The sequence below is a fragment of the Plecotus auritus genome (assembly GCF_963455305.1).
Source record: "Plecotus auritus genome assembly, chromosome: 8".
NCBI classification, from domain to species: domain Eukaryota; kingdom Metazoa; phylum Chordata; class Mammalia; order Chiroptera; family Vespertilionidae; genus Plecotus; species Plecotus auritus.
The window spans coordinates 17,171,930-17,197,385 of NC_137782.1; positions in this window are offsets into that span (position 1 = coordinate 17,171,930).

A 25,456-nucleotide genomic window follows, 5' to 3' on the forward strand; every position below is an offset into this window, starting at 1 on the left:
AGCACTTGTTGTTTGTTGATTTGTTGATGATAACCATTCTGACAGGTGTGAGATGGTACCTCATTGTTGTTTCGATTTGCATCTCTCAGGTGATTAGTGACTTTTAGCATATTTTCATAAGTCTCTCAGCCTTCTGTATGTCCTCTTTCGAAAAATGTCTATTTAGGTCCTTTGCCCATTTTTTGATTGGATTGTTTATCTTCCTTTTGCTAAATTGTATGAGTTCCCTATACATTTTGGAGATTAAACTCTTATCGGTGATAACATTGGCAAATATGTTCTCCCATGCAGTGGGCTTTCTTGTTGTTTTGTTGATGGTTTCTTTTGCTGTGCAGAAGCTTTTAATTTTGATATAGTCCCACTTGTTTATTTTCTCTTTAGTTTTCATTGCCCTAGGAGCAGTACTGGGAAAGATATTGCTATGAAATATGTCTGATATTTTGCTGACTATGGAGTCTTCTAAGATTTTTATGATTTTCCATCTTACATTTAAGTCCTTTAACCATTTTGAGTTTATTTTTGTGTATGGTGTAAGTTGGTGATCTAGTTTCATTTTTTGCATATATCTGACCAATTTTCTCAGCACCATTTATTAAAGAGACTGTCTTGACTCCATTATATGTGCTTGCCTCCTTTGTCAAATATTAATTGAGCATAATGGCTTGGGTCTATTTCTGGGTTCTCTGTTCTGTTCCATTGGTCTTTATTCTTGTGCCAGTACCAGGCAGTTTTGAGAACAGTGGCTTTGTAATATAGTTTTATATCTGGTATGTGATCCCTCCAACTTTGTTCTTCTTTCTCAGGATTGTTGTGGCTATTTGGGGTCATTTTTTATTCCAGATGAATTTTTGGAGAGTTTGTTCTAGGTCTGTGAAATATGTCATTGGTATTTTAATGGGATTGAATTGAATCTATAAATTGCTTTGGGTAGTATGGGCATTTTAATGATAATGATTCTACCAATTGATGAACATGGTATGTTCTTCCATTTGTTTATGTCTTCCTCTATCTCTTTGTCCAATGTCCTATAGTTTTCTGAGTACAGGTCTTTAAACTCCTTGGTTAAGTTTACCCCTAGGTACCTTAATTTTTTGGTGCAATGGTAAATGGGATTTTTTTAGTTTCTCTTTCTGTGAGTTCATTATTGGTGTATAAAAAACTCATAGATTTCTGAGTGTTAATTTTGTATCCTGCTACATTGCCAAATTCATTTATTAAGTCTAGTAGTTTTCCAATTGAGTCTTTGGGGTTTTTTATGTACAATATAATGTCATCTGCAAATGATGACAGTTTTACTTCTTTTCCAATTTGTATGCATTTTATTTCTTCTTCTTGTCTGATCACTATGGTTAGCACTTCTAGTACTATGTCAAGCACGAGTGGTGAAAGTAGGCATCCCTGTCTTGTTCCTGTTCTTAGGGGAAATGGTTTTAGTTTTTGCCCATTGAGCATGATGTTGGCTGTAGGTTTGTCATATAAGGCTTTTATTATGTTGAGGTATGATCCCTCTATTCCCACTTTGCTGAGAGCTTTTATCAAGAAAGGATGTTGGATTTTGTCAAATGCTTTTTCTGCATCGATTGATATGATTATGTGATTTTTGTCTCTCAGTTTGTTTGTGTGATGTAACACATCTATTGATTTGCAGATATTGTCCCATCCTTGCATCCCTGGAATAAATCCCACTTGGTCATGGTGTATGATCTTTCTAATGTAATGGTGGATCTGATTTGTTGGAATTTTCTTGAGGATTTTAACATCTATGTTGATCAAGGATATTGGCCTGTAGTTCTCTTTCTTTGTGGTGTCTTTATCGTGTTTTGAAATTAGGTTAATGCTGGCTTCATAGAAAGAGCTTGGAAGTGTGCCTTCCTCTTGAATTTTTTGGAATAGTCTGAGGAGGATGGGTTTTAGTTCTTCTTTGAATGTTTGGTAGAACTCCCCTCTAAAGCCATCTGGATGAGGGCTTTTGTTTGCTGAAAGATTTTTTATTACTGTTTCAATTTCTTTGATAGTTATTGGCCTATTCAGGTATTTTTATTCTTCCTGATTGAGTTTTGGAAGCTTATGTTTTTCTAAGAATATGTCCATTTTGTCTAGGTTGTCCAGTTTGTTGAAATAGAATTGTTCATAGTATTTTTTCATAATCCTTTGTATTTCTGTGGGGTCAGCAGTTACTTCACCTCTTTTATTTCTGATTTTGTTTATTTGGGTCCTTTCTCTTTGCTTCTTGGTGAGCCTGGAGGTTCATCACTCTTCATTGTTTGATTTTTGTATGTGCCCTGAGTAGTGATTAAATGATGAAACCTGCAACCTTGCACTTGGGGACAATGCTGTAACCAACTAAGCTCCCAAGCCAGGGCAACTTCAGTTCTTAACCATCTAACCAAGTGGAGCTACAGAGTGGAGAGTAATATAGTGTGTGAGGAAGGGCTGTTTGCAAAGATCTGAGATTGTAGCAAATATCACGTTTTCTCATCATAAATGGTTTGTATTTATAAAATGTCCATGTAAGATGATCTTTCATTTTGAACTCTACACTTTAAAGAAACTACCATCATGATATTCATGGCATTGTAGATTTAGAGGTTTGACTTACTCTTTGTGTCTCGAGAGATAAATGGTTTTGAGTCAGATAGTAGATTTAAGATCCTTTAGAAAAACATAACTTTATTAGCACATTAGACAATTCATCTCAATGAAAAATGATAAAATTTAGAAAGTTGTAGAAAGCATTAGTGATGTGACAATTATTTATTCATTCTTTTTGTATAACAAATTGTTAAACACTAATTCTTCACTTATATTTATGCATTTTCTCATAAACATTGAGGTGCTTTAAAGCAAAACAATATAGGAAATAAAAAAATATATACACTTAAAATGTAAAATTTATTTCCAGAGGTAAAAGAAAGCTCTTGATAAGTGGTTCTTACTGTTATTGTAACCTTATTTTTTTATAAAATCCTTAATATCTAATCTTATTATGGAGTTTCTTAGAAAATAAAGTAAAAAGGGAACACATTACGATGCATAACTTTCATTTTCTTATAAGTACAATTTACAAGTTAGTCCCCAGAAATAAACTTTCCTACAAGAAAGTGAGCTCAACTAATTGACTAATCTTAGATTACACTATTTCTCCAAATGAATTTTAGAGGATGTAGAAAACATCTTCCCTTTGTTATAGACTGAAATGATTTTAAAGTTGAAATCAACTTTGCAGTCCATCTATATAAACCTGATATTTATAAACAGTTGAACTGAGTCTATGAAACATAGAATTTTTTTCTAAAAATATTCAACTGATTAGCAGTAGGAGCTCATTTGGAAGCCAATATCCCCAGATCTCCATTATATCCCACTTTATCCTCAATTATTTGGTCTCAAAACTCAACAGTGCAGCTCAGCCTCCCCTTCTGCCAAGCCCATTCTGGCTAACAAATCCCACAGATGATTTTTATCTAACTGTCTTCCTCATTAGATTGTGGCATAATTTTCCTATTCCTCTGCTAACTAGTGTCAATTAAATTTCCCACAAAGCTATTTTTAAAATGTTTCTTATTTTAAAGCTTACATTTTTTTTTCTTCTTTCAGTAAAGCACACTAGCTAGATATCTGCTAGACACCTGCTAGACAGCCCACCTGCTAGACAATCCACAGTCACCACTGTGGCTTTATCTAAATAGGTGAAACCCTTTCTTAGCAAATAAGGGCCCATCTAGATTAGCATTGATTCACCTCAGTGGACAGAATAGTATTATATCTTTGTGAAATTTCAGGACAGTCAAATAATACTAACTGGTCAAATGTTGCAGTCATCTTTTATTCTTTCTCAAATTTGACACCTAGAGAATGCCCACATCATTTTGGTCTTGCCATGATGGTTGTGTGTCTTAATGGGTTCATGCCCAAAGGGCCCAAGGCTAACACTACTCACTCAGTCAGGCACATGACCTGGCAGTTGCCTTGGTATGCTGAGCCTCTGCAAGGACCACCAGAGGAACCACTGAAGTCATGGAGACAGGAAAAGTGTCCTTGACTCTGTTAGTATCTCCAATGAAAATATCTAATGATATATTTTTGTAGCCTCTTTTAAATTTTTCCTAATAGTGAAAATTAGTTTCTTCCATATATTTATAAATTATATGATAGTCATTAAACCAAAGTTCTAAACAAGGGGACTCACAGCTGCTGATTTGCAAATGTGTGTTTCTCTCCCTCCCCACAGACACAGCCCTTCAACACAGGTCCTCGATGAGCCTCCCTGGGGAACAGCAAACAGTGGCCAGTGTCAGTCAGTCCCACCTCCCTCACAAAAGGAGACCATGGGAGACAGTAGTTTCTGTGGTATTAGCAGTATTGCAAAAAATGTTTCTGAATGTTTCTCTTTACACACACACACACAGAGAGAGAGAGACAGAGAGAGAGAGAGAGAAAGAGAGAGACAGAGAGAGAGAGACAGAGAGAGAGAGGACAGACAGAGAGAGAGAGAGAGACAGAGAGAGAGTGATACTTCCAGATAAAGTTTTACTTCTCAAATACAGAAATAAAAATTTCACTCTGCAGATATATTCAATTTAACCCCTTATCTTACTAGATTCTTCTGTTAAAGAAAATGAGATATTGGGGAGGGGTCACTCTTGTATATGTTGGTTCCCCCTTCTTATGACAAGTCATTCCAAAGCAATTAAGAGAATATAAATGGGTAAATGAAAGGGTAGAAAGAACAGAGAGGGGCAAAACTTTGATAGCTTTTAAACTCTCACCCCCACCATACCCTAGCCCTATCTACCCTATGCAATATTGTGTATGTAAAGCAAAAATAGAGGGTTTCATTTAATTGGGAATTTAATGAATCCCTTTGAAAAAAATTTTTTTTTGGTAGTGGTGGTGCTAGGACCTGTTTAGATGAAGAAAAAAGTAGGGGCCATGAATTCCAAACAAAGGCACAAGTGCTTGTCTTTTAAGAAAATGCACTATTGCCTTAACTCTGCTCCCTTCAGTGGCATTTACTTGAAAAGGTCTTTGTAAATTTTATTTACAGTAAGTTCCCCAGCATCAGACTTCTATGGCACAGCTAGCCTTCCCAGATCTTCAAGCTGACCTCGACATCACTCAGGTGACAACACTACACCCTTGACATCTATAAAAGAAAGGTTATACGTGACTACACAATTAACTCATATTCAAGTTCGGCAGTGTCAAGTCTTAAAATGTTACAGAGAAAAATATTCTGGATATCATGTGTCTGTCACACTTCTTTCCCACTTCAAGTCTGGTCCTGTTTAGGAAAAATGAGTTATTTGAAAGATGAAAACAATAAAATTTCTAAATGTTAAAATACAGTGTTAAAAAAATTCTATCACAAGGCATGAAATTTGTTTTTAATGAGTCAACTTTTCAGAAGTAGTTAGTGAACTATATTATTTATTCAGAGAACTTCCTATTTCTAAAATAACATAATACTGTATAATATTATTTTAAGATTGCTATGAATAAAAGTAAAATACCATAATGGCAAAAAATCACTCAGCCCTAAAGATACCGTAAGTCACTAATTGTGACTTAATGTGGTCTATAACCTCCAATACTCTAAAGCTAATTATTTTGTGAATAGTTTTTAATCCAGGAAAACTGTTGATTAATGTCAGCACTCTGCCCATAAGCTATAATATGTGTACGTGGGAATAGCTATTACCAGAAAGAAAAAAGAAAAGTACTACCACTCAATTTCTCACCACAATCGAAAGAATATTTAGTTCATATAGACAATATGCAGTAACACCCTGGTGCTACAATTACAACCCATGTCACTCTTGACAATTCTACTAGGTATTCCTTCTGTTTGGCAATAGCATCTTTGAGGTAGGTCATTACAGTAAAGGACATTAAGCTTCTATGGTTCCATCATTACTGTAGGTCAGCAGGAAAAGTTCTTTGAACTCGGCTCTTTTTTAAAAATATATATTTTTTATTGATTTCAGAGAGGAAGGGAAAGGGAAAGAGAGATAGAAACATCAATGATGAGAGAGAGAGAATCATTGATCGGCTGCCTCCTAAATGCCCCTACTTGGCATTGAGCCCACAACCTGGGCATGTACCCTTGACCAGAATCAAAACTGGGACCATTCAACCGACACTGTATCCACTGAGCAAAACTAGCTAGGGCCGAACTCAGCTTTTAACATTCGGTGGGGAAGGAGTGGAGTATTAAGGGCCGAAGTTATCTGATTGGCTCTTATTTATTGAGCAACTTGCCAGAGATCTACAATTGCTTTGTAGAAGTCCAATTAGCACCAGCATATTCTCATGGAAGAAGAAAGAGTTTCAATTAGTGGATGCATTTAACGTCACTTAATGAAAATGCAAATATATAAAAATTATAGATTATAACATAAAATAATATTTAAACAAAGACTGTCATGTTCTGTATCTCAGTGTGAAGTAGTATTTTAGAAAAGGTATGTGAGTGGAAGAGTTATTTTAAATGGGATGACTCAGGGAAGCCTGTGGAGAAGGTAAAATTTGTGTGAATCAAGAATGGAGGTAAGAAAGCTATTGTCTTTTGTGGAAATATAAATAGTGCAGGCAGGCTTATCCAGAACATCAATTATATTGAGAAGTAAAAGAAACTTAAAAAGTTGCTTTGGAATGATGGTGGAGGGCCAATTATCTGGGTGCATTCACATTTTTAGTTAATTTATTCAGTGCTTTATGAAGATTAATGGTTAAACTGGCTAAAAAGAGAAGGCAGGGTGCTATTGCAGGCTTTTATGAATGAGACCATATCTGATTTGAACCAAAGTGTTGGTGACCAAAATTTAGTCACGTGGAGTAGATGTTTGGGGTAAATTATAAATTCTTCTGTCTTTGATACCTTTATTTTTAAACACTAATGAAAATGGCATCTGCACTGAGAAGAAAAACATTTTTTTAGATTGTTTGTTCATTTGATGTGTGGGAACATGCTCTCAATTCAAGATTTCACTGTGTTAACTGCAGTTTATGAAAATACATCTTCAATGTTAAGAAATCTGCAAGTAACTATAGGATCTGGGCAGTTTATAAGAGCTAATTAAAGCAATTAGGAGATCAGATAGAGGAACTAGCTATGTGCATGAAGGATGAACTGATTGTTGAGAATTATAACACACATTTTGAATTTGTAATGCCTTGAGTTAGCTAGATCAAAATGCGTTCTATCATATTGAATATAGATTTTAATTCTATTTGTGCAGTTTTAATATTCTTGCAATTCTCTTTTATTTATTTTGTGTAGTTCTAATCTTGTATTTTTTATTTTTTTATTTTATTTCTTTTAAATATATTTTATTGATTTTTTACAGAGAGGAAGAGAGAGGGATAGAGAGTTAGAAACATCGATGAGAGAGAAACATCGATCAGCTGCCTCCTGCACACCTCCTACTGGGGATGTGCCCGCAACCAAGGTACATGCCTTGACCAGAATTGAACCTGGGACCTTTCAATCCGCAGGCCGATGCTCTATCCACTGAGCCAAACCGGTCAGGGCTAATCTTGTATTTTTTAATTTATCTTTTTCTTTGCTACTTCCAAAAGCAGCAGCCATGTAAGAGGTCTAAAATTCTTAACTTGGAGTAAATAGGAGTTCTGGTGTCCATTAGCTTCAGGGTGCATATGAAATATGCAAAATATTGTCCGAGTGGCTAGTTTTCTGAATAGAGCTTTCTGAAGATTTTCACAAAAGTCTTCAGTATGTTGCACTGATACATATTTGTCAGTATACTAACTCACAAAATAAGAATGGGTTTTTTATCTTTTGTATTATGTGGTTAGTGACACTTTGTCTCTGCAAATAGTTAAATACTATTGGCAGTAAATTTTACTAAGGCTCTTGTAAGAGAAACAATTAACTCGTAAAGGCCACCTTTAACATTTCCCAGTCCTGCAAGTAGAGTTGGTGACTGCCCTCTTGTATAACATTGTTCCTTCCACATCTCTCTCCCACAGGCTGGGCTCATGGTGTTATGTAGCCTGTGAATTAGAAAGTGGAGGCAGAAGTAGATGAGCTCTGTGTAAAAATGCATCCTGCTTCCATGGAAAGGGTACCAGCTTGTCCTTCTGGGTATTTCCACAAAGGCTTCTACCATTTACATTTGAGCATATCTACAAAATAAATTCCTCAAGGGCAGGCAAAAGTTCTGAAAATTCGTGGGCTTCTTTCCCTACTGTATTAGTGCTTAGGATAGTGCTCAACATGTAATGTATGTTGAAGAAAGTTATGAATATCTGTGTATTTGAGGCCATTGGCTCTGATGAAAACCTTCACTTTCAGATGGATTTCCTCCTTTCACTAACCTTTTACCTCCACTCCTTCCTTCCCTCCTCCTCAGCCTCCTGGCCCCATCAGATACTCCCATTATTTTCTGGAGCTTTTTTAAAAAATTTTCTTTATTGATTTAAGGTGTTACATAAGTGTCCTTATTCCCCCATTACCCCCCATACCCCCCACTCATGCCCTCATCCCTCTGCTGTCTGTGTCCTTTGGTTAGGCTTATATGCATGCATACAAGTCCTTTGGTTAATCTTTCCCCCTTACCCCCACCCTCCCCTACCTTCCCTCTGAGGTTTGATGGTCTGATCCGGAGCTTTTATATCTCCCTCTTCATGAGCTTCTTAACATAAGCATTTACATGCCCCCAGATCTCAGACATAAAAATACAGATAAAAATGGATCCTTCTCTTGACCCACACACTTCACCTTAAAAGTAGTTTTCATTTCCCTTTTAAAGTCCAAATTCTCACTGTCCAAAATTGTCTTCTCAAATTTCTAACTCCAATTCATCTATTCTACTGCAATTTTACTCTGTTCCTACTATACTTATAAATCTATCCTTTCCAAGATCTCCAGATTCCTAATTGCTGCTGAATCATGTGGGCAATGATTTCCGTTCTAATATTACTTGATTTCTAAGTTGAGCACTGTTGAACCTGTCCTCCTTTTCAAATACTGTCTTCATTTTAGTTCTGACATCTCTCCTCTACTACATATGACTGATCCTTCTTTTTTAAAAAAATATATTTTATTGATTTTTTACAGAGAGGAAGGGCGAGAGATAGAGAGTTAGAAACATCGAGGAGAAAGAAACATCAATCAGCTGCCTCCTGCACACTCCCTACTGGGTATATGCCTACAACCATGGTAGATGCCCTTGACCGGAATCGAACCTGGGACCTTTCAGTCTGCAGGCTGACGCTCTATCCACAGAGCCAAACCGGCTAGGGCGACTGATCCTTCTAACTCATTTGTAGGCTCCACTTCTTCTGGATATTCTTAAAATGGTTGTATTCTTCAAGGTTAAGCCCTGGACCCACCTCACTTCTCACTTTGCATACTTTTCTTTGTTATTTTCAGCAACTGTTAAAACTGCGTTAGACACATACCTAATACATATATGCCCCCAAATTAAAGCCATCCTCCATCTCTACAAAATTGCCCCTCCTTTTATGTTTACTATTTCAGTAAATAAGACAATAAATACTACAGTAAATACTATAACCACCCTAACTCCACCCCCACTGCCACCTTCCTATGTCCTTGTCTCCCAGCTCCTAGCTTTTGTGTTTGGAGTACATAAAAGGCTCTCAACTTGGGCCCATTCTTTTAGTTTTGTCTCTTTTCCATCCTTTTCTCTACATAGACTTTGAATGATATTTCTCTAAAATACAAATGTGCTGCTATCACTTCCATGATTAAAAGCCTGTAATGTCTCAGTATTTGAACTAATCATGATGGATACAACCATTCCTGATGTGGCCCTTCCTTACCTCTCTGGCTGTATCTCTTACTCCATCTACTTTGAACAAGACAATTTAACCGAATTGGTAATTTATGGCACATTGTCTCACCTTTCCACCAACTCCTTACATTTCACAAGATAGTTGACTCTTACTGGGCCACTAATTTTCCCTTTTTTCTTTGACTGAATAGTTCCTTCTTAGACTTTATACTGCAGTTTCCATTTTATTTTCTCTGGGAAGCCCATCAAATGTTCCCACCTGTATATGTAGAATTCCTTTGTGCGCTAAGAGAACCTAGTGGTTACCCATCACCATCCCAGGTATTTAGAACACTTCACTCTGCATTGTAATTGCTTGTGTACTTCTTAACATCCTCAGACAGAGTCAAATTGAGTTTGAACAGCACCCACTTTATCTTGTTTCTTTCTGTATTTATAGCCCCTAGTAAATGCCCACAATAGAATTGAATGTTCACTAACTATCATTGAAAGAATTAGTAAATGGAATCATGTTATTTTTTTCTTATTGTTGCTTTTGTTGAATATATAATACTTAATGTGAACTTGGTTACTAAGAATTCTCATTCTATCTTCTTGAAGGACATGAGATCTTTAGAAAATTCACTGCTTAGGAAACAAGTTGTGTTGTTTTCATGCCCTCTCACCTCAAGTCATTCATACTTCCCTGGGCATTATTCACAAAGGAATGTATTTAATCAAATGCCTTCTGTGCATAAGACACAGCTAGTCAATATATGATAAACAAGTTTGTTTCAGTATAAAGTGAGGAGCTGTGTTTCAGAGAATGCATTGATCTCAAAGGGCAGAGTTAGTCCTCTTTTGTGAGAAGAATCATTCAAATAAAGCTGTTTGAGTGTTTGAAGGTGTCAACACTTTGATGCTTCAAAGCCTCAATTATTCAGGTACCACAGAGCTGAGCATCGTATGTCTGCTGATGTCACATTTAAAATGCTCAAATGGCTAAGATACCATGTTCTGTTCAAGGCTTCTGATATTTGAAATTAAGAGAGGAGCCTTTTCCTTTCAGCGACTCCTAAGGCTCTCCCAGTCTTCATGCTGGTGCTCCGAAACTTGGCCTTCATTAAATGCTTCCTTGCAATTTGAGTACATTGTTAATGGAGTGGACAGCTTCAGAGGTTGAAAGTTCAATTTGTACTCTAGGGCAGAGGGAAAGTTTTGATATTTCTGATTGAGATTGGTTATTGCATCAAGGGCCTGGTTTAGAGCCACAGATGTATTAGAGAGGACTGAATAAAATATTTTTATTTTGTGGAGCATCTGCCAAAGCTACAACCATATCATAGCATATGGCATTCAAAGAATATGTTGTCCTCCGCACAGATGGGTTTGAACAACTTTTTTTCAAGAAATCAAGTGTATACAAGACACTGGGGGAGTGGAGGGCAGGTAAAGGCATGTACTGGGGGGTAGTGGAGGCCGGGGGGGGAGGTCAATGGGGAAAAAAAAGGAGACATATGTACTACTTTTGTAATACTTCAAACAATAAAAAATTAAATTAAATTAAATTTTAAAAAAAGAAATCAAGTGTAAACACTGCGATTTTTCTATCAACGTTTTACAACACTGCTTTATACCATTCCTGTGATGTAAATCTTCAGGTCCACTGGCTCTGAAGTCACAATAAGTCCCAGGGTGACACCACCTTTTGTTTATCAGACAAATATTTGCACACATATTTTTAATTTACTTTTAGAGGGATAAAAAAGATAATATTGGATTTTAACAAAAGACTGAAACTGTACCTGTTAATGTCATCAATGATGCTCTTTTGACAAACACTTGCATTTAAATGCCTAGTGCAATTTGCTTCAAAGGTAGACTTCCTCAGACTCAAAAAAATATGTCATTTGCATTGGTGTGAAATTGTCTGGAAATGAGATTTGGATTCCATAATCCTTTTGGTAAAAATGAATTTTAAATATTTGGGAGAAATAATGTATGAAACACATCAAAGATGTCACCAATAGTACTGACAAATGAAGTTATAACCTCCACTTTTTCTATCTAGTTCATGAAAAATACAGCTTTTTATAGGTACTCACTCAAAAGGTAATTGTTTAATCAAGTATTCATCCTAAACATTATTCTCAAGAAGTGAGAAGTATTCATCCTACACATGATTCTTTTAAAGCACTATTTAAAAAAAATGGCTAAATAACACACACTACTTGAAAACACTACCCCCCCTTTTTCTTTTTCTTTTTTTTGATACCAAAGTGATCTTTTTTTCACCCTCAGGATGTTGTCTCCTGCCTTTATGATTCTGCTCACTATAATGCCCAGCTCCACAGCAGCCTCTGCCACTAGTTACATCTGACCTACCCTTTAAGAATCTGCTAGACTCCTCTCAATGAAAAATGTTCTTACTATTCCAACCTAGAATCATCTCTCCTGCCTCACATTTATATTACTTGCCAGCTACCCCACTTATTTGGCATTAAGGTATCCATTGCCTTGTGACATCTGTTCTATTTTGAGCTGATATTGCTATTGACCTTTTTATGTACATATCTTGTCTCCTTAACTGGATGGAATGCTCCTTGAGGACAGGGTCATGAATTGAGTCAGATTTTTACACCTAGAAGAGACTTTAGAGATCAAATAGTCTAACACCTCATTTTAAAATTAAGAAGAAAAGAGTCTGGTAGAAGTTAAATAACTGATTTAAGGTCACACAATAATTTAGTTAAGAAAACCAGAAATAGAGTTCTTGGCTTGAAATACTCTGCTCTTTCCAGGGCACTCCTCTGTAACTTTTATAATATATTAGAGTTAAAATGGGCATCAGTACTCCAACTTCCTAAATTTATAGGGGGGGGGGGGGGACTGAAGCCCAGAGAAGCTGTGAAATTGTTGCCAATGCCATATATTGAGTTAATTCTAACAGTCCTGGGACTATAACTCAGATTTCCCTACTGTTAACACATTGCTTTGCCAGCTGACCTAAATTTTCTTCATCTTTCTGTATTCTGCAAAGTTCTGTGTGCAGAGTAAATACCTATTAACCATCTGTTAAACTTTACACATTAAAAATATAAATGTCTTCAGTACAGAATGGAAATTAAGAAGTAATAAGTGTCAAGTTTTGACCCCTTCCTGTTAGTATTTCTCTATATGCTACATTGTATCATCTTAGTAGACCTCAGTTTTGTATAAAAATGATAGACTTAGGAATACCTCTATTTGTAGAATAATATATGCCTCCTTCCCTGTAAGGCAGGGTTGGGGAATGCCCGGCCCATGGGCCATAGAAGGCCTGCAAAATCATGTGGTCTGGCCCTGCCAAGGCATTAGGGCTGAGTTAATTTACTGTTTGACCAAATATAGCATGCTAATTTTTAAGTCAATAATTTTGTATGGGCAGTAAATGATAATGATGTTATAAATATCTAAATGGCCCTTGGGTAAAAAAAAAAAAAAAAAAAAAAAAAGGTTCTCCACCCCTGCTAGGCTTTCTGTATTTTAATAGTCACTTTTTTTTTTAATGTCAGATCTATTTTCTACAAACTTCCAATGTGTTTAGAATTAAGTTGGGATCAATTTATTTTCACCCTGTGGTTTTTCCTTAAGTGTAAAAAATTCTTATTTTCTGGATCTCATATGCAGAAAACTTCTATACAAAACATATTTTAATCCTTTGCCCAGTGCAGTCCATGGAAGGCCCTCACTTGTCTTTACCATGGCAATGTACTTGGCAGCGAGAATACCTAAGCTTTTCAGGTTTTTCTAAATTTATACAATAAAATGAAAACTCAACTCTGTAACTCCCAAAATTTCAGAGATCTTCTCACTTTAAGTTGATTCGTTAATTTTGCTTCAGTTGATCCTTTTTGTCTAATAAAACTGGATAATGGATTTAGCAGTTTTCAGTGATCATGAGAAGAAACTATGTCCTGTGGGAGGAAGTACAGCCACTGATTAACTGGGTAATTTTAACCAAGTCATGAATGCCCCTGGGATCATTCCTTCATCTGGAAAAACCAAATGAACAAACAAATACAAAGTACCTGACTAAATTATCTCTGCCCCTTCTCTCTCCTAATAAGTGGACCAAGTTATTTGAAAATATGAATCTGCCTTCCCAACTACTGAAATCCATGACAATTATAGAAAAGCTATGTTATCAAACTTTCCAGGAATGGAAGTTCCCATCAGAGTTCCAGAAGATTTTAGGATTACCAGAGGATACTAGGTAACATGTGTGGAAGGCTTACTAGTACAATATGCTATGAACATCATCAGTATTGACTTACTTATTCTGCCCAATAATTCTGTGAGGCAAACCAAAATTACCCTCATTTTACAGGTGATGAATCTGAAGCACTGGGTTTAAAGTAGCATGTCCCAGAGTGTACAGCATGTTAGTCACAGGTTGTGCTTCCCAACCAAATTCAGGTTCTGGAGCCTGTGATGTCAACCATTGATTTCCGCTGTCTCTCAAGGACAGCCTCCAGAGAACCCATGCATTCATGTTAGAAACAGGAATCAGAGAAATCTACCAACTTCCATACCCACAGGGGAAATCAAACAAACAAACAAAACAGCTGCAATATAAAACATGTTTAGAATAACAAATATAAAGAACCAGAAGGTGGTTAGAGCTGGAAGGTTTTAATACAAAGTATTTTTGTAAAAATCAGGGTAATTGATTTAAAAAAGAAAAAAAAAAAAACCCTCTACTTGGAAGATGAGGGCATTCAGCAGAGCCTGATGTTTATTTTTAAGGAACATGTTCATCCTCCTTATTCACTTCTCAGTTGACATTTTGTTTTCTGTTGGGTATATCTGGTACATTTTCTCTCTCTCTCTCTAGTGTCCTCTATATCCCTTTAAGCCATTCACTGAAGAGAAATTGAGAATTTTTTTGTATGCCCATCACTGTACTTGTTTCTGGTGATGATAAATGCAAAATATATAGGAGACAAGTGCTTAAGAAATTTTGACATTTATTGGAGGCAGTTGCATTATGGAGTGGATATTTGAGTGTGCTCTTATTGTAAACACCATGATTGTACAAATGCCCTAAATGGCATCCAGTCCTGTCTCTGATGTGAAGTTACACCTCACTGGCTGAGGCTCACTTTATTTGTAGAATGAAAGAGTTGGAATGGTTTGTCTCTAAGATCTCCTCCTGATACATACATTTATGCCTTCCAGTTTGGGTCAGAACCCAGAGGCTATCTTATTTTCCATCTTCAATGTTCTTACTTATGTAGCTATGGTAAAGGATGTGTAAATATTCTTGGTAAAGTATTTGATATTCCTAAAAAATTAGAGGAAATGGTCTAGCATTTTAGGGCTGAAATTAATCTTCTATAATTATTTACTTAGATAAAAAGATTGATGTTCTGCTTAACTCTTTTAAATGGTCTTTTCCCAGTTAGTGGAACCTATAATCCTTGGGATATATTATTGGAAGTTGAGAGCTTATCTTCCTTAAAGTAAATACCGGCAATGATGGTTGCCCTGAATGCAGACTGCGCTGTATCATACCTATTTTCTATGCCCATTATGTTCACAGTTTACCTATTTCATTTTGGCTCAACTCTCTTATTCCTTAGTTTCTTTATCTTGATTTCTGCTGCATGATATTTAAACAGGTTTTGTTTTAAAGCCTTTCTTAAATCTTAGTTATTGCTTTGGCAGTGTTCAAAAGAGCTTGAACAGAAATCTGTTCTTTCATTTTTAATTGTCCTTGCTCCAAGTACCTGCCACCTTTCCTCCATATATTTATTTTATTTATATGTGCATTTTTAATGGCTGATCTTAGATTCTTAGTTTTAACATATGTTTTAATTTTGAGGTTCATCTATAATAAGTACTTATCTTCTGTTGCTTTAAATTGAGACACATGAACATGCCACATTGTTCACTATAACCCTATATATGTTTCAAGGGTTAAAGACCTGCTGAAGATAATTTTGGTCAATTGGGTTTATTTGGAATGATATGAAAGGGATATTTGAAATAAAATATCCAGCTCAAAACAATAAAATAAATCCCTGGGAATCACAATTATTAAGTATATGTCTGCTCAATTGATTAGCTCAACCAGGCAGTGAAATCAACATAGCCACTGAGAGATTCCCTAATCTATGGCTAGTGATAGAAAATCATGCCTTGCTATTTCCAAAGATAATTTAACAATGAGGTTTGAATTCCTAACCATGAAAATATGGATGTAAGAGGAATTATAAACACGTTTTGTCAACTCTCTTGCATTCCAATTTATTGAATTCATGCTTCTGTGTACTATAATGCTTAATTTGTCTAAACTAGAGACTCTTTACTAATGTACCCTAAAAATAATTTAAATAAATAATAGAGATATTTGTGATTTATTGCACTCCTCTAGAAAAAAAAATATCAAGTTAATTAAAAATGCTTCGGGTCACTATATATTTTAATTAATTTTAGCTGTAATTTTAGATCGCTAAAAAGTCTAGGAGAACGTGGAGAAATAAGACAGCTAGCAAGCAAGCCAGAGCCACTTTGATTCTCCTGGTTTATTAAAACCTATTCGAGTCTTTGATGGTCTATGAAATCATGGCATTCTATCAATTATGATCTCAAAAGATTTCTGAAATCTTTTTTAAGCGAGAAGCAAGTAAATTATGGGTTTGTCTTTTAAAATGTGTTTTATTATGTCATTACTTCAAATAATGTCAGTAACTCAGTACCAGTTTGAATGGTTATGGAACATTTGTAATTCAAGGGGGTGTGATTATCATTGTATATTCTGGTATAAAAAAGACTTTAGCCAGATTACTTTTTATCGGCTCATGAATTTAGATGCAGTTCTTTTAGTTCCATAATGCAGCTGTCTAGGGGTAGATATATGCAACTCTCCAGATTGGCTGCCATTGAAAACTTGTCCTCGGAAACTTGATAGTTCAGGGTAGGGAGGGATTGCTGGCTCTCGTGGGGAAAACATTTTGAAACAAATAGCTACTACAATGACAAAAAAAAAAATGAGATTTGGGTTAGCTTTTTCCCAGGTGGTATACTTGTTCTCCATCTATACATATAACGAAGAGGGCGAGGAAGCTGCCCTCTTTGGATTCATTTCTAATGCCCGTCTGTATATGATAAATGTCAATTTCTTCAACCATCACATAAAACAAGGCCTCCCTGCCACAAGTATCATTCACTTAACTGCCATATTCATTCCCTCCACTTAATATGGCTTTATTAACATTTGCCGTCAGCAATTTTCAGTGCATCAGCCAGTGAAGAGTGATGCATTCTCCTTTCATTAATGTTCACTTAGGAAAAAAAAATTCCTAATCTTCAAAGGCTGAATAGACATGCTGTATACTCTTAAAGATGTACATGAATAAGAAAAGTAAAGTCATGTATTTAGACTTGGTCAACACCTCTGACTGATTACAAGGACAGGCAGTATGGGGGGATGACTCAGATTCATATTTCATGCGGACACACCTGTGTGGGTGTGTCTCAAAATGTTTTCAGGCAGTATTCTCAATAACGAGTGACATACAGTGCACCAATTAGGAATCAAACATATGGGAAATATTGACACTGTAAACTCAGTGTGTGTTAGAAAGAGAAACCATAAGATGACTATAAATGAGACTAGACTTTAATAATGATCTGATATCTGATATGTGGGGTTTAGGCCCTGGCATCCTCTATCTGAGACTACATTGACATCCTCTCTCCACTCTTTCCCATCTTATAGATCTTAGTTACTTAACATTAGATGAGGGACATCTAACTAAGCCCAGGTGATGAGACAGGGAATCCAGGGTGAACCAGGGCCACTATTTGTCCTAAGGGGTGCAGGAATTGATGGATAAAAGTGGTTAGAAGTGAAAGGCCAAGCAGTAATGTCAAAGCAGAGAACCTGAATACTGAAAAGGATATAAACCCACACACCTTACAAAGAGAAGGTTAAGTCCTAGTGGCTATGGGGAGGGAACACATTTTTCCTTTACCCTCTCTCAGGTTCAGTATGTGGGGCCCATGAATCAAAATGATAACAGACAGACTAGTAGGCAAAAAAGATTTAGTGCGCGTTGGGGAACTTCACAGGAAAGAGCGGAAACCCAAAGAGGCAGCCAGACCCAGAGGCTTAAATATCATTTAACAACGTGTAGGGGAGGCTATTTGTGTGGCCAGAGGGAGAGGAGGAAAGGTAGATTGTGGGAAGATGACTAAGAAATGTATCATAAATAGGATTGTATTCATCAAGGTTTCCTATGCAGATGTGAGTCCATCTCATCACCAGTGATGAAAGTTGTCTCCTAGTCATTCTTCTTTTCCTGGTTCAAGAGAAGAGGACACCTCCGCAAATGGAAGTTGTCTTTACAAGAGAGAACTATAATTCCCTGTTTTTACATAGTTAGGAGGAGGGTAGACAGGTTTGTGGTGTCTGATTTTTCCCCCCAAATTTAATTATTGAGGTGATATTAGTTACTAAGATCAGGTAGATTTCTTCTGTTTCTCAATTGCCTTTGGCTCAAAGTAGTCCCATGCCAAAGTGGCATATTCTGGTCTTCTTCAAAGTATGAAGTATATATAAATTCAAGAAGGTGATGCATATCGGAAGGATTGTGCAATTTTGGAAACAAGTTATATTGATTGTGTACATCTTTGTTGGCTCATTACTCTTTCACTATTATTAAGTGGGATTCTGTTCAGTGTTATAATATGTTGTCTCCTATAAACCTTGCAGACCTCATAGATTCTATGGTATAAAGTCCTCCTTTAAAAGAAAGAATAACCAATTCACAGAAGAGAAGCAACATTTTGAAGGCTCACAGCTAGTCAGTAGTAGACATGCAACTTGAGTCTAAGTCCTTACTGCCTACTATTTTCTTGTGCTGCGATTATATATTTTTTCCTAAACAAAGAACATGATAATTGGTTAGAAAATAAATTTAGCACTTAAATCTAGGAAATGCTTAGATATACAGATAAGGTCAATATAACTTTATGTCTTATATATACCTATCATATTAGTTTGGCTCACCAGTTCTCATTCACGTACATTTTGACTTCTACATTTAAAGTGATGATTTTTTTTTCAAGTCAAATACACACACACATACATACACAATGACTATTTAGCAAATCTTTACAGTTAATCTCAAATATGACTAATCATGGAAACCTTTCTAATTTCCCTGGAAGAATTAATGAATTCTTATTATAAGCTCTCATAGAAATGTGTTTGTATCATATCATATATTTACATGCATATTAACTACTGGGTAGTACATCTTTTAAGACAAAATATTGTCTTATATACATTTTATAAAGCACCTATCACAGTCCCTGATATATTGTATATATTCAGTTAATAATTGGTCAATAAATAAATATAAAGAACCTTTAAATTTAATGTCGGTATAAGTGATGGGCATGGACTTTCAAGTAAATACACTTTTTGGAACATATAAAGGTCATGGAGTATTTGCTTTATAAATCACATTTCTTAAAATGCCAAGAAAATAGTTCACCCCAGCAAATGATACCAAAATATTTTTTTTTAATCCTGAGAACTGTTGCCTTAGTACAGATCTAACATGGATGCAGTTTGAGGGAAATCCCATTGGAGTTCATGGTGTTTTTTCTGGCTTGAATCCCATTTATCACTAGATCTCACCTTATTTAAGAGAAACCACCAACAAACTGAAATTCTGCCCGTAACTTTATTACAAATTTCACAAAGCTTCAGTCATGACTGCAGACATCAACAAGCTCCATCATGAAGTGATTGGCAATGCCCATCAATCATAGCGTGGGTGCAAAGTGAAGGAGAAGTTTTTCTTTATAGGGCTATTCTAGAGAGAAAACATGGTCCTCTTAGGTCAGTTTATCTGTAAAGGTCGTGTCTCAATACTTTGAACACAAATGACTTTCCCCTATTATTTACTTTTCTTCCTTTTGAACATTGATTTGCTCCATCAAAGATAAAATATGAAGTGGCATGACTGGGTTTGAACCAGAAGGTCAGAACCCTGATGATGCTTTTGGAATGAAGGTGTTCAGTAAGGCATGATTATACATTTAGGGTTAATTGGCCTTTGTTTCTGAATTGCTTAGGAAAATTCAACATAGATGTGAACACTATAATGTAACAATTTTTATTTCCAACTTAGTTCCTGTTGAGTTTCCCAAACTGCGCAGTTTTTGATAAAGGCATTACCTTTTCTTTATTTATATTACTTTTCCCTCTTGGCTGGGATTGAAATTTTCAAAGAGAAGATTGGAAATCTATAATCTTAGATTATAACCAGTGAAAACTCCATAATACAAAAAAAATCGTAAATTAAAATATTCATTGAATAAATATTTGAACCTACAAATTACTCAGTATCTTGAAGTATGTGTGTTGTCAACATAAGAAACATCCAAACCTGTAAAAATTTGAATACATTTATTTGAGCCAAACTGACTACAATTGCCAGGAAGTAAAATCTAAATGGAGTGAGAAAATGCTTCTGAGAATGGTAGTTGTGCTCCTTATTTTATACATTAGAATCAAATGAGAAGAGGAGAAACATAAGGGGGTTACATTAAATCCATTGGCGATAGATTAGGGAGGCAGGAGAGAGCAAAGCTGGGAAATGTCTGAGATTGGATAAAAAGTAAAATGATAGACACATGCTTCTTTTACATAGGTGAGTACAGTATAGTTCACAGTCAACAACTAACACAGTAACAATGAGGGACTCTGTTGTCTTCTGCTCTGGAAAAAGGAAATTACCCTGATATTACCATACATGCAAAAATATAATAGACAGGCTCAGTTATGATAAAGATTGACCTTTGTCTGGGAAGATATGTACCTAGGACATGACTACCCACCACGACTCACTTTTAGTTAGGAAACTTTAATTTCAAACCATCCTATGTGGTTACTTAAGGTCTCTGAGTTTATAAGGCCGCCATGAAGACCTCCCCTGAGTTTGTCAGGTTTAGTATATGGCACCATTTTCTTCCACAGTGTTTTACATTTTATTCTTCAATCGGATCTCCAGCATTGTGGAGATAAAAAAATTGAGACACAGAAGAGAGGATAGCTTGTTCTTTTCATATGTTCAGTTTTGAAGCAAAGTTAATGATTAATTAAATGTCTGAAGTCATACATCTGGTTCAAACCAAAGATAGTGTCAGGTTCTGAATAAGTTGACCTCAAGGGTGGCCAGATTTGCATTTTGCATTAAAAAGTTTCCATTTCAATGCCCATTTTTAAAGAAACTTGTATGAGCCTAATAAAGTAACAACCACAGTTTGATTCTCTTTTAGGGATGTAAACCACACTCCACCTCTAGACACTGAGCTTACAAATGACAGAGGTCACACAACAAGTAAGCTGAGAAAACATAGATGACAGAATACGTTTGTGCTCACTGCTCAACAAAGTTCTCTTTCCACCCGTACACAGCTGCTACTGGCTCAGTCATTCCCACTTTCTAGTCAAAGAATAGCATATCATATGAACCCCTCATTGCTGTTTTATACCTATTTGACCAAATCTACAAATCTCTTGAGTTTCTATCTGTGACTGACAGAGAAAACTCTTGCTAAAAATACTTTTTTAAACTAAAAGTACTTTTCATCTATAGACCCTTTTTGGGCCTTTACTTCAAAATTGTGTGCGTGGTGCATGAATGAAACTCAGTGAAAAGTGCAAGGTCATCAGGTGATGACAGAAAACAAAACAGTATCTGGGAGAAGAAAGTTGCAAAAGTCCAAGGAGCCTCTCTCTTTAGATAAACAGTCCCTCTCGGTCCTTTCCTTTCCCATCACCGTGACTGACAGGCATTGCATGATCTCAGAGAGAGGAGCGAGATAAGCGACCAGGGAAAAGCAAGTGTTTTGAGAAGATTTTAGTAGTTGGTTGTGTGATTTCCAGCTTGCTCACATGTGAACACAAGAAGGGGTAGCAGGGGAAAGGCTATATATTTTTTTTGGTACCAAGATATTTTTATTTGAAAACAGTTCCTACAAACCCCTTGCTTGTTCTCTAAATTGAAATTAAGAAAGGGACCTGGTGTTCTGTTCTGATTTTAGCTTGGAGACATAGATTGTTGGGACAAGCCTCACTCCTACCCTTACAACAAGAAAAAAGCTGAGCAAACTTCAAAGTAATGGCTGTTCTTGAATCCATCAGAGAACTTGAGTGGCAGGGTGGGCTAACTATCCCTAAGTTTGGTGAAAGACAGGTATCTCCAAAGGGAAACAGATCTTGAGCATTTGCTTACCTGGGGCAGATGCCAGAGGTCAAATAAACCTGGAAGGAGTATTCAGCTTTTTTTTTTTTTTTTTTTTTTTTTTTTTAATGAAAGGCTAAAGGTGAGATAGAGTGAGAGTATGAGGTCCCTGTGAATCACATAAATAGGAGCATGCGTGTCCTTTTGCTTCTATAAATTTCACCAGGAATTTGCAGGTAAGATTGGGAAGGCTGCTGAAACAGCTTTCCTTTTGCTACTTGGAGCTGGTTGGTGAACAGGAACGGCATCCACTGAAGAAAAACTGCATGGGACATCATTTCTATTTCTTATTCTTATTCTTTCATTTATTCAATCAATCATCAGTGGCGTAATACAATTTTCTCAAGAAAGTTTACACATTTATCGTATGAAAATTACAAATGTATAGGAAGAAAGATATTGTATACTGGTTTTGGATATCGAGTCTATCTTTAATTTTGAGAAGAATAAAGGATACGTGCAAAAACGGGGAATTACAGCAAGAGAAAGGATGAAAATCCAGGTTTCAGGAGGATAGGTGCCCAGATCTAGCTATTGCTTTTAGCACATATCTGTTTCTGTGATGTATGGTGCTGATATACTCAAGCATAACTAATCCCCCACTAGTTAAATACATCTATCAGAGAACTGAAATGAAATGCATTAAGCTCCAAGTTTGATTCCACAATTACATAGAACCTGAGCTGTTTGAATAATTCTGTTGAGAGATGCATCGTCCCTTAGATTTATGATATTTTAAAATATAAGGACCTGCGGGCATACATGCCTACATAATGTTGAAGCATAAATTTTGGAAATTGATTTGGTTCAATCCAGCAAATATTTATTAAAAGTCTACTATTTGCAAACTAAATGCAGTTATTAAATGGTTCGTCCATGAAAAGCCACTGATAAGATGAATGATTTGATTAAATAGACTGGATCACCTGGAGAGTTAGTATCATGTGGAACAAGAATAACATTCATCGTTCCCATAAGCAATCACTTCAGAGTTGTGAGGAACTGGCAATCCTGGAATATTTGCAGAAACCTGAAAATGTTTAACTATATAGGGGTGGGCAAAAGTAGGTTTATGGTTGTTCTTATGGAAAAAGACATGCAGGTACGATTATTACAGTAGCTTTATTAACTTAATAGATTGTCACAATGATACAGTGCACTTAGGTATAATCTCAGAAGTGTGAGCCTACCTTTGTTCATCCTTGTATATTAACTATATGAATATATGAATTTCACTCTACGAAGTCCATTTTGATTCATCACATCCCATTAATTTTGCCTGAAAATATGTTTTAACTTTGTTCACTTGTCTCCATACCCCACATCCTAGTTCTATCTACAATTGTCATCTTCCTGGGCCATTTCAATACCTCTTACCTGGTCTGTTTCAACTTTCATCTCTTTCTGTACAATTCTTCCTCAATGCACCCAGAATTGTTTCTTAAAAGTTGAGTTCATGCCACCTCACCCCCCTGCTTAAATAATTTCCCCATTATGGTAGAATAAAGTTCAGGTTATATACCATAACCCATAGATCATTCATGTTTTGCCCCTATCTACTTCATCAGTACATCCCCTGCCTCTGTCTGCCATGAATACACTTAAAACACTTAAGCCATGCTGGCCTTTCTTCAGCTTCTTAAATATCTCAATTACTTTTTGTATTAGTCATGGTTCTCCAGAGAAAAATATATATGTATTGGACCACATGATTTTGGAAGCTGAAAAGTGCCAAGATCAACATTCAGCAAGCTAGAGATCAAGAAAGTTGGTGGTATACATTTCCATTCAAGGGCCAGAGGGCTTGAGACCCAGAAGAAACCAAAGTTTCCATTTGAGTCTATCAGGCAGGAGAAAACTGATGTTCCAGTTCTGAGGTAGTCAAGCAATGGGAATTTCTTTTTATTTAGGGGAAGTTCAGCCTTTGTTCTATTTAGGCCTTCAACTGTTTGGATGAGGCTCACCCATATTAGAGAGGGCAATCTGCTTTACTTAAACCTATTGATTTAAATATTAATTTAATACAAAAACACTCTCACAGAAATACCCAGAATAATGTTTGACTATCTGGGTACCACATCACTCAGTCAAGTTGACACATAAAATTAACCATCAGACTTCTTCAAGTCAGAGTCTTTCCTATTCCTGGAAAACTCTTGCTAATCCATTGGTGGAATAGCTGATATTGATCTTTCAGAATCACTTCCTCAGTGAGGACATTCTTGACTCACCAATGTCATTTAGGTTCTCCCAGTTATCCACTCCCAAAGTACCACTTTCTTTATCGCGATAAATCTTGCTTACCTTACAATAGTTAGGTATTTATTTATTTATGTGTTTATTTAAAAATATATATTTTTATTAATTTCAGAGAGGAAGGATGAGGGAGAGAGAGATAGAAACATCAATGATGAGAGATAATCATTGACTGGCTGCCTCCTGCACGCCCCACATTGGGGATCAAGCCTGCAACCCAGGCATGTGCCCTTGACCGGAATCGAACCTGGGACCTTTCAGTCTACAGGCAGACGCTCTATCCATTGAGCCAAACCAGCTAGGGCAGGTATTTATTTTTTAGTTTGTTTAATGTCTACCTTTTCCACTGGACATTAAAATTCATGCAAGCAGCCCTAGCAGGTTTGGCTCCGTGGATAGAGCGTCGGCCTGCAGACTGAAGGGTCCCAGGTTCGATTCCGGTCAAGGGCATGTACCTTGGTTGCGGGCACATCCCCAGTAGGGGGCGTGCAGGAGGCAGCTGATCGATGTTTCTCTCTCATCGATGTTTCTAACTCTCTATCCCTCTCCCTTCCTCTCTGTAAAAAAATCAATAAAATATGTTTAAAAAAATATTCATGCAAGCAAATATAATCTCTTTCTTATTACTACTAATTGTTAATGTCTGGTATATAATATATATTCAATAAATATTTATGGAATAAATTAATGTAGAGGTTAAAGAGCCAGCAAGACCATTATGAAAGAGGGAATGTGACATTTATTACCCTCTTTCTTTCAGATCTATTTCCTGCCTTTCCCTGTTTTATTCTTATCATGGGGTCTGCCATCGCATATTGCATTTTCCAAACTCAGCTGTTTATTGGGCAGGTTTGGCCAATGGGAAGCATGGGCCAGAGATGGATAACTAGAAAGAAACAGGCAGTCAGCATATTTGTCTCCTACCGCACTTCCTTCATGGTTCCAGCTCCTACTAGGCAAGATCTCTGTGGTTCTCGCTTCACCTGGGTAGCTCCATCTTCAATAATATCATCTCTTCAATTGTCCCTTCAGTAGCAGTTTTGCACTGTTACTAATATGTGGATTTATTCAGTTACCTTTGATTTATACTTTAGCTCTTCTAATACGTTTCTCTGTGTAATGTGTTTCTTA